Source organism: Podarcis bocagei, assembly GCF_964188305.1.
Source record: "Podarcis bocagei genome assembly, chromosome: 1".
Classification (NCBI taxonomy): Eukaryota; Metazoa; Chordata; class Lepidosauria; order Squamata; family Lacertidae; genus Podarcis; species Podarcis bocagei.
Window position 1 is genome coordinate 105,839,732 of NC_138125.1, and position 14,272 is coordinate 105,854,003.

The window sequence follows — 14,272 nt, forward strand, 5'->3', positions numbered from 1 at the left end:
ACTGTGACTCATCCTGGTTTCTTGTGCTGCACCGGTTAACCTGTCATGGTACTGTGATCAGTGGCTTAGAGAACCTCCTGGATTTCCCAAATAGGTTTTAACTGAAGTGGCTTTGGCAGCGTATTCATTTCCTGCGGGTGTTCATTTCCTGCAGCACAAAGACCAACTATGTATCTGACATGCAAGGGCAGTTCCTTGAGGCTGCAGTTATAATGGCATTCTAAACACTCGCACTGAGCAAATAAATCTTTCTCTTTGCCTGAGATGTATGTGGCATGCCATCTATTAATGTGGGTTTCCTGCGTTTTGATCTCCTCAGCATGCAACAGCTCAGACAAAAGCAAATCATCTGATCATGTTTCATACTATTTCATGCTTATTTCCCTGGTTTCTGTTTTATTTCTTCCAGTCCAGCCATCCATAGCAACCTAACCTCCATAAACACATCTTTGTGTACCTTGATAAGACAGCAACGTTTTGGCTTACAATCACAGGGCACATTCTACAGTAGGTGCTCCTTCCCCTGCCTCCCAGAATGGCGGCTCTGCAGGGTTCCTGGGAGAATGCCATGACTGACCATTTCAGATTCATAGTGTAGATAGTAAGTCCCTTGAAGGATTATCTAAGGACCGGTGTGCACATGCAGCAGAATAAGGTGGTGGGCTCAGCTTTCTACTTGCAAAACTTAAAAATAAATAAATCAGGATTAGTCCATTCCCAAAATATGAGGCCCAAGCTGCCAGCTGAACTGGTACAATGGGAGGGGGGTGTCTACTGCTTTGGGAGGAACTTTGGTTTAGGAAAGTCACAAAAAGCTGCATAAAAAACGAGAAAAACCGCTGAAAAGCCAGTGTAAAGAAGAGCATCAGAGAGAACAAAACCCACCATCCACTAAAAGCCTGGGCCAAGGTGGGGACAGGGAAGGAATATAGCCTGGCTTCTACAAAATAAAGGTGATACAGAATATATATATATGTCTGGAAAGGAATGTCCTAATCAAGTCATCACTATGGTTGTTTGAGTAATTTGATCTTGGTGGTTTCTGATTTGAACTTACCTGATTTGCAGTTCCCCCAGTAATGTGCAGTCCATTATCCTTATCAGATTTTGCTCTTCTCCAGATTTTGGTATGCTGTTCTCAGCTTGTAAAAGTGCCAAAATGCATTTAGAAATGCATATTTATTTAGGGATAAAATACAGTAAAACAAATATTATGTAAATGCAATTTGGGGGGATTTATTTTTTTTAATTTGTAATTTTAATGTGGAATTGAGATTGAATAGATTTATGAATGAACACATGTGAAAGTAACATGGACTAGTCGGTCCATCCCTTGGCACTGCTATAGTTAAGGTCCCTATTCCTCAGCACATTACCTACCAGTGAAGGCAGGTTCAAAAAGGTGATATTAAATAATGGACATATTTACAATATTAATCCAATATTAGCAGAAGACACACAGCAAGAGACAAAGTCAAGAACCTGCAAGGCAGAAACTCCAGGACATTTTGAGAGTCCATCACAGCTATCTTTTTTGGCATGAATGTGTACAAACCTTGGAGCACTATCTAGAGCTAATCTCCTGTGGTTCCCCACCCCTATACCCCTTTGTGTGTGGTTAACACATTGACTAAGCTTCAGAATGAAAGATGAACCACTAGCTTTGTTACCAAGGTTTTGGCTCTCTGCCACCAGTCAAGGCTAGGCACAATAACCTTCACTTCAATTAAATAAAAGTTAGATGGATAGTCATTACCTTCTCATTCTTCTCTCATCACTGCCACCCTAATCACAGAAGCTCAAAAACTGGAATTATAAAATTGCAGGGCTCGTGGTGATTTGAAGGTCATCCAAGTTAAGTGGTGTTGGGTGTGTGCTTTACCCTGGTATGACTCAAACATGCATGACATCCTGTAGGCCCATGTTCCTCAGACTGGCCACCTCCAGATCACAATTCTAATTATTCCTGACCATGGGAATTGCAGTCTGGTAGCATCTGGAAGGCACCAGGCCAGGGAAGGTAGTTGCTGGCGAAGATGAAAAATCTCAAGGCCACCAGGTTATCTTACTTATGGTACTCAAGCAATTGGGTAGATGAGCAAGGTCAAACTGTGGCCCATGAGAGAACTTGGATGTTTAAGAAAAGTGAAGGGACCTAGAACTGAATGAGAGATGTTTCTCGTGAATTTGTGTTCTGCTGCATTAGAGGTCATAACTGAAGGGGAAAATAGCAAGGATCTGACCGGAGGAGGAAGGCAAATAGGAGCCCCCCACTTGAGGTGGGCAACATGGTGAAGAAGGCAATGGTAGGTCTAGGGAGGGAGAACTAGTGAGGAAACAGCCATGTTGAGTATTATTAGAGAGGCATGCCCCCAAAATTGGCCCTATGGAGGTTGGGAGGGCTCCCAGAACAGTGTGCAGTAGGTAGAGTGGTGGGGAGTCATTCCACCTGGCAACCTGAAACGTTTGCACAGATGGAACAACTGGAAGAGCACAGTGTTGAATTCAACCTGGTGTTATTCCTACAATCAAGTCAAATTAGCTTCCAAAAAAAGTTCACAAAATACAGAAAACACGTTAGGAGTTAAAATTACAGTAAAAAAAGTTGAAAGTACAAAAATGTTTCAACTGTTAAAAAATACCCTAGTTAGCTAAAAATGAGTCATTGTGTCTCTGTAAGGATTTTTAGCAATCTCTTGTCAATAGTAACAATTGATTATCGGATTGCAGCAAACACATCCCTTGCTGTGTGCACACAGCAGGATATCTTCATAAAAGATCATTGCACCCACGAGGCAAGTTGAGGCAGCGGGATCCACAGGGGCAGCAGACCCCGATGTACATCTTTATTCACCTGATGACTATCTTTCCTCACCCCTTTCCCCTGGTGGAGAGTGGGGTGCCATTTTGTGGTTTGCCTCAGGTGCCTAAATGTCTTGGACCGGCCCTGCTCTTTCATATGAGTTGATTTTCACATTCATTCCTGTATGGAAAGCTATGAATCACATCATTGCATTTTTTTTATATATTGAATAGTAAATTGTGTGTGCTGTCAGGGCAATGCCCTCGGTGTTCCAGAGTTTTTACCATGGCTCTGGACCCTACGGTTCTTTTAGCGTGCTACTTCCACCCTTAACAAACAAGCAGAAGCCATGCCTTGCATGTCTTTGTGTTGATTTTCTCCTGCCTGTAAATACCAATCCTCTGTGCTTCTCCCTCCCCCCACAAAGAAACATGAATACTGTTTTTGTTGCCTTTTGTAGCTTGATTTCTGTAACTGGATCTTGCTCTCTGGAGTCTCTATTATGCCTGCTACTAAACTGCTCCTTTGATGGGAGAGGCTTCTAGTTACCAAATTCCCCAAAACCTTCACTGAGATGTGAACATCTATATATATAGGCCTCCCAACTTTATTTTGGAAGGCAGGCTGTTAAAGATGTTACATTGGCTCTGCCTTCTGCCGCTGCAACATTTCTCTACATCCACGGAAAGTTACCAAATACTCTTGTGCTAACAGACAACAGAGAGATGCAGGTAGCTGAGCAAAGAGAGCAACAGAGAGGGAGCAGGTATAGAGTCCAGCAACAGCAGGCAACAGAAACCTATTGGTTTTGAGATGAAAACCATATATGTAAGTAGCAATAATGTTGAGAACGTATTTAAAAAAAATGCTTTGTGGCAGCAAAGGTTGGCACTGCTGTCGAAAGAAGATACAGGGGGAAAGAAGCTTCTCAGTCCAATAAGTTTGGATAGATGATTATAAGCCACCAAGTTAGACTGGGGTGCACGGAAGAGGAATGTTTTCATATTTCCAAAGCCGACTCTGAGAATTCATGTCAGAGGCAGTATAATGAAATCAGATTAGCCTACTCTCTTGCCTTGCCTTTTTAATGCGATGAGGAGATAAACAAGCATGGAGTACTCATCCTGAGTGAATCAGAGAGGGTCCTCTACTACCTCTTGATTGTTAACAGGTGGCATTGGGCAGGTAAGATCCTTGGAGGGAATTGCTTTCAGTTTAAGTGCTTCTAACACGAACCTCTCAGCACAAGCTTTCCATTTCTAAAATTCCATCGCCCTCCTTAACTCAGTTTCTTCATGCTCCGCTCCATCACTAGGTCATGCATCAGTGTGCTCTGTGTGAAAACGACTTCAGTGCCAGCCACCTGCCATATAAACTTGTGCCTATGTTTGCAAATGATCTCTCTCACCTTTTGGAAGTGCATCTTTTACTTGATGAATAATTCATACATATTTGAAATGCAACATTCAGCTCCTTTGCAGATGTTCTGAGCCTGAATTGTAGAACTGTTTTGAGTTTCAAAGGCAGGTTTGTCTCCAAACTAGCTACATTGTTTTACTCAAAATGTTAACATTCTTTACCTCTCACTGTCTACCAGCTCTTCATATATGCTTTGCAGAATTTTGAGCTGCATGACAGCCCCGGATATAGGCTGCTGAGCCTGGCTTGATGACCTGTCCTCTTTATCTCTTTATCATCTCTTTTATTATAAATCCATTTAGTAACTGCCTTTTCATTTTGACGACTTTTAGCATTTGCTGAAAACAACTGTTTTAATACCATATACCATATTTTTCGCTCTATAAGACACACCAGACCACAAGACGCACCTAGTTTTTGGAGGAGGAAAACAAGAAAAAAAATATTTTGAATCTCAGAATCCAAAACAGCAAGAGGGATCGCTGCGCAGTGAAAGCAGCAATCCCTCTTGCTGTTCTGGCTTCTGGGATAGCTGCACAGCCTGCATTCGCTCCATAAGACGCACACATATTTCCCCTTACTTTTTAGGAGGGAAAAAGTGAGTCTTATAGAGCAAAAAATACAGTACTTTTTGCATGCATTGGTTAACTATTTGGTAGAACTGAAAGCATTTAGGAATTGATAAATATGTATCAGCCAGACAATAAAAGGGCTCATTTGAAGAAGAAACTAATGTCAATTATGATATAATTTCACTCCATTCCATTTATAGTTTTCTACCCCCCACCTTCACCACTACATTGTCAATGAGAAAGCTCAGCCTCACTGAGCTATTTTTAGGGGATTGCGGCATAGGATTTTGTTCCTAAAGTTTTAATGTGAGATTCTGCAAACCCTTGGGTTACCCTAAGTGTGCTGGCACCCTGGTTTTCTTTCTCAGTGGTCTCATTTTGACTGCAATCCTGTTTGGCACCTCTCAGGTGTGCGCCATTGCCATTATAAGAGAACAAAGGAGGCGTTCATGGTGAGTTATGGCACCTCTTTTTCTAGAAAAATAGAGCTGGGTGTGGGTATTAAGTGGCACCTGTAAAAGTTCCAATTCTTCCTATCAAAGTGGTCAAGTGGACACATCTAATGGGGTAAGGCGATCTCATAGGCATATTGGCCCCAACTTGTTAATGGCTTTATCTACTAATAGCAACACCTTGAACTCAGCCCAGTTGCAAATCGACAGCCAGTTCAGACCTCTGAGCGCATTGCATGGGGTTGCAGTGTGAGTTTGCTGTTTGGAATGCATGGTTTTCTTAGGCTAGGTGGCACTGGTAGCATTCAACAGGCACCACTAGACAAATACGGTTTAGAGTTCTTGGAATTTTCATAAACTTGCAGCAGATTCGCAGTTCTCTCTGCTTCTGCTGCTTGCTGTCGTTGTTTCTGGGGGAATTGTAGAAGAATGGGGTTAAGCACTGTGTGCGTGGCAAGTTTGTGCCACATTTGAGATGAAAGAGGGAAGACAGAAAGCAGCAAACCTGGATATAATTTAAATATAAATGAGTGTTTATCCTGCCTTAGTGTTTAGAGGCACAATTATGTCAACAAATAGTGCTGGGTGGTGTGTCATTTTGGGAAACCAGCACAGCTGCAACCCTCTGCAGTGCCTATAATTTGACATAATTAAGCCAGCCTCAGCTTAATTAGTTCAGTGTCCCTGGTATTCTAAATATTGCATTATTATTATTATCCCCCCCCACCCCCAGGCAATTTCTTTTCTAACTTGAAAACTTTCTCTCTCTCTGCTCCTGCCCTCAAAAGTTTCCCTAATGCTAGCAGAGAGACTTAGAAATGACTGGAGAACAGTGCTGCAGTCACTGTTCCTCTGGATGGCTGCCACCGTGAGTGAACAAAGCCCAGGATTTCTCAGGGAATGCAGGCACTGATACCTTTATCATTTCTGTTGGACCTATTAACACTAGAATGCAGGCGTCTCGTTTTCTGTCAGGTGTGCACAAAGACCGTTTGTTGTTGGAGGGGCTGAGCTAGAAACTTGGCCCGGCTTTGCTAACTTCCAGGGACCATAAGAAGAAATCTGCCATCTCATTACGGTTGACCCAGTTCCTACCTTTCCTTGTAATAATGTTACAGTAGTGTTTAGAGATTTTATGCAAACATACTCTTAAAGCGCTGTCAAGAGAACTCTGGGTTAAGTGGTGACAGGTGCTATTGCATGTATGGGTTGCTAGCATGTCCCCTTCCCCCTTCCACCCTTCCATTCCCTTATTCGGCACGAGCCCATTAATGCAGCATTTTCAAATAAACTGTTTATATACAGTGGTGCCCTGCAAGACGAATGCCTCTCAAGACGGAAAACTCGCTAGACGAAAGAGTTTTCCGTTTTGGAGGTGCTTCGCAAAACGAATCTCCTATGGGAGAAAATGTCTTGCGAGTTCCTGTGGGGTTTTTTTCCTCCCCCCCTTTTTCTAAGCCACTAAGCCGCTTATCAGCTGATCCGATAAGCCGCTAAAAGCCACTAATAGCGCTAATCCTCTAATCCGTCAATGGGCTTGCTTCGCAAGACGAAAAAAACCGCTAGACGAAGAGAATCACAGAACGGATTCTTTTCGTCTTGCGAGGCACCACTGTATATGAGAGAGAGGGAGAGAGGAGAGATTCTATTGACTTCTCAGGCTTCTATCCTGCTCCAGGGAACCAAATGAACGTGACATGTGCTGCCAGAGACATGTAGAACAGGTGATCTGGGTGAACCTTAATGTTGGTGACCAGATCTCATAGCCTCCAACATTTCTCCAATGAAAATAGAGACATACTATTCAACAACAACAACAACAACAACCGCAACAACAACAAATTTTATTATTTATACCCCACCCATCTGACTGGATGTCCCAGCTACTCTGGGCAGCTTCCAACATATATAGAAACATAATAAAACATTAAATGTTAAACAGCTCACATAACGCCAACATCTCCGTTGAAAATAGGAACATCCCACCATACCCTCCAACATTTCCCCAGTGAAATAGGGACCTCCTAAGGAAAAGTGGGGCATTCTGGGATCAAATCAGAAACCAGGACAGCTTCTGTAAATCTGAGACTGTCCCTGGAAAATAGGGACACTTGGAGGGTCTGAGATGCTCAGTCCCAGAATGCATTCCTCTCTTTACCGAACATCAGCCATGACAGAGATAGAAATGCTGCAGGTAATTACCCAATACTGAATTCACCTCTAATACTGCAAGCCAACTGGCTGATTGCTGAACATTTGACCGAGAGTCTGCTGTGTGGAACACAGACCCAAGGAAAGCAGCTATTAAGGTGTTCTGGAAGTCTGGAAATACAACATAAGAAACCTGTAAATTAAGGGGAAATCAAAGATTAATGGAACCTAAGCAGCCATTAGTCCCCAGTTGAAAATAAAGCAGTGGCCAGTGTGTGAGAGTGGCAGGGTATATACCGTATTTTTCGCTCTATAAGACGCACCAGACCACAAGATGCACCTAGTTTTTGGAGGAGGAAAACAAGAAAAAAAATATTATGAATCTCAGAAGCCAGAACAACAAGAGGGATCGCTGTGCAGTGAAAGCAGCAATCCCTCTTGCTGTTCTGGCTTCTGGTATAGCTGCGCAGCCTGCATTTGCTCCATAAGATGCACACACATTCCCCCTTACTTTTTAGGAGGGAAAAAGTGAGTCTTATAGAGCAAAAAATACGGTACTTTATTCACCCTGGGATTCTTTAAAGGCTGTATTAAAGTGTATCACTGGTCTGGCACATAGCAAGTTCACTTTATGATGAATTGGGAAAGGTACAAGAAAGGATAATTGTGCCGGAGTGCTGTCATGTGGAGAAAGAAAGAGTTGGGCCTCTTGGGGAATTGTAGAATAATGAGGAATTGTGCCCCAGTCGTACAACATGGCCATTGCTGCTTGGCTGTTTCCTAGCAGGGATGGAATTTGTCAAGATAGCAAAGCCCTCAAAACTTGTGTTCAGCATTTTTCAGAGCAAAGTACTACACTCTTAAGTGGACCATCCTGCCAGCAGGCATGCCTTTGTCAATAAAGATAGGACTAAAAACACACACTGTTGAGTTTTCTATTATCTAGCAAACCCTGAAACACCATGTGGACCTTTTTTTTAATGCTCCCTGTTAGGCAAACCTTTCAGAACAGTGTTTCAAGAGGATGTTTCAGAAGGAGCACATGGAAATATGAGGCAGTTGATTAAAATAAAAAGGATCACTCTTGCATATAACATTAAAAAAATTAAGGCATTGGGCAAACTTCCAACTAATTATTTATTACTAGAGATGCTGATCTTTTTGGGGGGCACAGGAGGAGTATAGCTATTATGTTCATGTTCTGATTCAGTGGACATCATCACCATCTGTGTTCAGGAAACTAAAGACAAGGGTAAGCTAGAAACTGGGCTATAGCAGCAGTCCCTCAAATTAAACCAATAACAAGGCTATGGTACCTGTTTCGTCACTCCCAAGGATCATTTACTCAAAGGTCTGCAAGACTTTTCTTAAAAGCCTGATATATATTCAATGCATCCTTTCACTTCCCAATCCCTATATACGGGGCTGGTTTGCACATCATGGTGTGCCATGATTTATAGCTTCCTGTAAAAACAACAGCAGTGTGCTAGTGCTGCTCTGCTCTGCTAGGAGCAATAAGCCTTGGCTTAGCATTGAGTGTGAGAACCATGGCTCAGTATATGTTTCTCTCCAATATTCCAATAAATGGAAGCCAAGGTTTGTTCTTGGCTTGCCGCTTGTTAGTTTGGGAAAAGCAAACCGTGAGCACTGGTTCACATGTAATGCTAAGCCAGATAAGGACTCATTTTTCATCCTGGGAGATAATTGTGTGTGGAAATGAGCAAAGGGCAACATAATTAATTTTTACTCTGCTTAGGTATATTGATTAGTTTGGTTAACCAATCTACTGAGCAGTCTCTTGTACATAAATCAGAGTAGCTCCAGGTGATCTAAATTAAGTCATTAACATTTTTTAAAAGGCACCTCTCCCACATACACATCACAGTAGAACCAGATTTTTCCCATAATTTTTTTTATTAAAGCTTTTCTATGATACAAAGTAAAAAAAACTGTCAGTTACATAAAAATAATTATTCAAACATTCGTTCCACGGTAACATCCAACTGTTCCACTTTTCATAATCCAGTGTTTTCCCAATCTTTAAACCCAAATATTGTGTGTTCATCTTCCTTTTCACAAAGTCCAAAAGGGGCTCCCAATTAATGATATTGATAAATGTCAACAGTAGTTTTCATGGTAGAACCAGACTGATGTATGGGTCACAAAAGGCCTTGTTCTGTATACACACAGCAGGCATGGGAGCATTACCCCATTGTTCATGGACCCTTGTAATGTGAACCCAGGGACTACACATGTTAACTGCCTAGGCAAGCAATTTCTGTGTGATCTGCACCCCTTTTCTATAATAGATGGATCACACAAATGGGACCTACTCATCTAGGCATTTAAACACCTCATGTGCCTTAAACTCTTCAAAGAGCAAGGAAGTTTGCAATCCTAAACACACCCAGTGGAACGTCTGAGTAGAAAACACAAAGCCAAAGAGATGCTGCAGTACACATGAGGAGAGGCATAATGTGCACAGGAGCCAAGTATGTATCGGTCTTTATGCCTTGTAATGCTATATGACAGTTGCAGGCATAGGCAAACTCCGGGCCTCCAGATGTTTGGGACTACAATTCCCATCACCCCTAGCTAACTGGATCAGTGGTCAGGGATGATGGGAATTGTAGTCCCAAACATCTGGAGGCCCGGAGTTTGCCTATGCCTGGTTTAAGGGGGGGGGAGCAGAAGCCCCCCATGTCTCTTCTCTAAGTTTTCTTTGGCATGGTTCTGAAGATAGTTTACAAACTCCTTGTCTCAATGGAATGAATGGCGGTTGTTCAGCAGCAGTCTCTTGTGCAGCAGTGGTTTGCACTTCTGGTTTCTCCTGTGGTGCTTTCTAATAACACCAGGAAAGTTGCTGCTGTAGTATTCTCTTGTCTCTTCCAAGTGGCCCATCACAGGTACAGAAGGAATACCTCCTAGACATTCTTCTCCCTCTCTCTTATCAAAGGGAGATATGGGATGAAGACTGCAGGGTGATTAAGGTGCCTCGGAGTGTGGGAGGGATAGTGTGGAAGTATAGCAAACAGTTCCCAAAATTCTTGTCCTTATAATTATTTTGGCTATGTGGCTATGTGTCAAAAGTTATCTGTTACTTGACTATCTTAATAAACTTCTCACTAAACCAAGGCTGTTAATCTACATGGATTACTTTTACCCCTTCCTATCTTCAGTAAAACTACAGCGAATTCAGCTTTCTACTCTTATAAAACTTTCTTTGACAAGTGGAAGCAATTTCCACTAAGGCAAAGACACTATTAGATGCAGCTCCTAGAGAGAATTTGCACTGAACACAGCAGAGCATTGTGCAAGCCAGGATGGCAGCTTTTCCAGCAGTGAAACCGAAAATCATGTGAAGATGTGCCTTTGTATAGTCAGCTAGTTTCTACATACACTTACATCTGGACAAATAATTATCAGAGTTCAGCGACACATTCCAACCAACCAAAAATACTTGAGGAGTACAAAGCAGGGCTATTGAGGGCTGTAGCCTATGGAGAAGGTGGTGACTTAAGTAGCCTGAGGGCCTGACAGGCAGTGTGCAAATCCACATTTTGCTCTGGAGTGGGCAAGCCATTAGTTTTATTTTGTGACCAACCCATCAGGTATTTTCTACATTATTCTCTGAAGTCTCATGATCAAGTATTTCCATAAATTCTAAACCTTGAGCTGTGTGCAGCCAATCTAGTGCACACATTGGACTCATGTTAATTCTGTGCTCCCTATGGTACCCACTGTTGCTAATCCAATGAGGGATATTTGAACTAATTTCTACCATGAGCTAAGAGGAGTAATAAATGGAAATTCAAACAATGTCTATCTAACTCAGCTTGACAAATTTACCTTTGCTTTGTTTTCAATAGATAGCATTTGGCAGGTGGTAAATCTTCTGTACTATGTGCAAAGTTAAACAAGAAACACTGGTTGAAACTGAAATGGCCAGATTGCAGACCTTTGAGTATTGACAGGGAGGGCTGATGGGGTGAATTAAACATCCAGGAAGCATTGTGATATTAGCTAACCTGAGGCAACAAAGAAAAGAAAATATGGATGAATATTCTATGTTGAACTTAATGAACTTAACTTATTATCAAACTAGTTGTTATCTCATTTCCTGGTTTGGAAAATCACCCTTTTGCTCATCGTGATTTAACAACATGATATAAATCTTGCTTCTGTGGTCTTCCAGAATGTTCCACTTTTGGCATCTTTGGTGCCCTGGAGCTGTATGTTGCAAGCCAAGGGCTGGAATCTTTGCTTACTAATGGGAGAGCTACTTGTGAATAAGGTGGGAATACATTTTATCACGTTTCTTTCCTGGAAAGGCCTCGTGGGGTCAGTCCCATGGCATGCCTTTCTCAGCTACTTTGCGCTGACATGCTTCCACTGTGGCATGCGGTTGGCTTCCCATGTAGCTTCTGCTTAGCCTTGAATGGTGAAAGAAGGCATTAGAAGGAGTATATGTTGCAAACAGTTTTATGCCTGTCTGTAAAATACATATCGGGCATATTAGGGCTAGAGTTAAAACTCAGTTAAAATCTGTGGAGCTCTGGAGCTGACTGCCTGGCCTGCCGCCATCTTGACTGGAAGCCACCGGAAGCTAGAACTGATTGCAAAAACTTGGGTCAGTCATGCCAAGAGGAACTATGAAGAGATGCCTTCCTGACTGCAAAGGCTATTCCCCTCTTCTCCATTACAAGAAGTGCTTATACATAATACACGAACACATATGGAAGACTTTGGAATCTAAAAGTTTGGTAGTAAGAAAAAAGGGGGTCCAGGTGTGGATAAGAGTTTGAACTGAGGTGTGGGGGGGATATCTTAGATTTCTAAACAATTGCCTCTGACAGCAAAGGGAGGTAGAATGCTGACACACACACACACACACGCACACACACAATTTAATATGTATTTAAAGCTTATTTTTTTAGTAGAATACATCTCATGAATTCTGTATGACAGGTATAATGAGGTGAATCTCTGAAACTGTAATTTGTGTCAAACTTTTTAAAACAGTGCACTTTTAATTTTTTTAATCCACTCTTGGACCTTATGGTGAAGGGCAGCTAATTCATTAAACAATAGCAGCAAATTTCAATAAAGTTTCCATTTTAGTCCAAGTTTTCCAAGAGGTTACAACTACTCAACAGATGAAATATCTTTCTTTAACAACTTTGGTTAGTTGGTTACATTGAAACCAATGCTTGACACTCTTCAAGTAGTGTTTAATATGTGAACAGTCCTTCCAATCTTCCAAGCTGCTTTTGTTACCAAAAATGTATTGTAGACCTGCACAGTTTGGGTCATAAAAACTTGCATACCCAGCTACTATCTGACTTCATTGCCTATCAGGTCTCGGTTTTCAAGTACATGTTACAAAAGCAGTAGAACAGCAGAAAAGCAAGCTTAGTATTTCTCTTGCATTTGCAGCATCACCATCACGTTAGTGTTCCTGCCACTGGTTATTAATTGTTGAGTTTGTTTTGAGAGTATGTAATGTTATCTGCATGGCTTTATTATGCTCTTAGCTTTATGCTTATCTCTTGTTATCTTTTGTGCAGTGGCTAAAGCAAGCAAACACCTCTGCTCTTAAGAAGCAAAATTGCAAGCCTTTCTTGCAAAATCATTACAAAGCAGTGCTGTGTTCTTCACCTGAAGTGACATAATTTAGGGCATTTAACCTCTGACCTGATACTGTGATAACCATACTCTGGGGGAGTGAGCAACCTATCCTTTTATGGTTGCCTGTAGAGAAAAGTGAGTTACGGAACTCACTCGGAATGTGCTTTAGGCATAAATAATACCTGCCTGGGTAACCCTAGATGAACATACAAGATTGGCACAGATGCAGAATAAGTGTAGCCAGTATTGTCTCCATAATATCAGTGTACTGGAAGAAGCAAAGATCACCAGTATTGAAGCAATAATTCTTCAACATCCGCTTCGTTGGATTGGTCATGTTGTGCGGAAGCCTGATGATCGTCTTCCAAAGCAACTACCCTATTCCGAACTTAAAATTGGAAAGCGTAATGCCGGTGGTCAACAAAAGAGGCTTAAAGACTGTCTCAAGGCAAAATGTAGCATAAACACTGACAACTGGGAAACACTGGCCTGCGAGAGCTCCAGTTGGAGAACAGCCTTTACCAAAGGTGTTGTGGGCTGTGAAGACACTCAAACTCAGGACACAAGGGAGAAACGTGCTAAGAGGAAGGCACGCTTGGCAAATCCACACCATGATCAACTCCTGCCTGGAAAACAATGTCCCCACTGTGGAAGGACATGTGGATCCAGAATTGGCCTCTACAGTCACTTACGGACTCATTGTTAAAACTGTGTTTATGAAAGACAATCTTACTCGGCTACGAGTGATCGCTGAAGAAGAAGAATTGTCTCCATTGGCTGGCAGTGGTTCTCCAGGGTTTCAGGCAGGGAGATGACACAGCAAGTATGAGGCCTGAAATGCTTTTGCTTTTGCTTTACATTTACAAGCTAAAACTGGAAATCTCAACTAAGAGTTCATGGGTGCACCTTAAGGATTTAACAAATTGAATGTGGCATAGGTTTTCTTTGTTTTGTTTTTCTACATTGGATGAAGTGGAGTATTATAAAAAGATAACATTGTACTGGGTATAAACTTTTGTATATCTTTGAATAAGTAACAATGAAAATAGATACAGTGGTACCTTGGTTCTCAAATGCCTTGGCACTTAAAACAACTTGGAACCCAAACACTGCAAATCTGGAAGTAAGTGTTCCGGTTTGTGAACTTTTTTCGGAAGTTGATCATGCTCCGTTTTGAGTGTTACGCTTCCGTTTTGAGTGCCACACTTCCGTCTTGAGTGTTACACTGAGGTCTGTCTGATTTTGCT

At 41.9% G+C, this 14,272-nt stretch overlaps 1 protein-coding gene across 9 annotated transcripts in view; it reads left to right on the top strand.

Moving 5' to 3' along the window:
* The window catches only part of LYPD6B (LY6/PLAUR domain containing 6B), a 63,776-nt gene that overhangs the window by 30,513 nt on the left and 18,991 nt on the right, over nt 1-14,272 (top strand). For 2 of the 9 annotated variants that reach the window (XM_081168040.1, XM_081168035.1), the window contains exon 2: nt 5,163-5,246. The exons of the other annotated variants lie outside the window; for them this stretch is intronic. The gene's annotated coding sequence lies outside the window, so the exon portion shown is untranslated. The remainder of the gene's footprint in view (nt 1-5,162; nt 5,247-14,272) is intronic. 9 annotated transcript variants of the gene reach the window in all.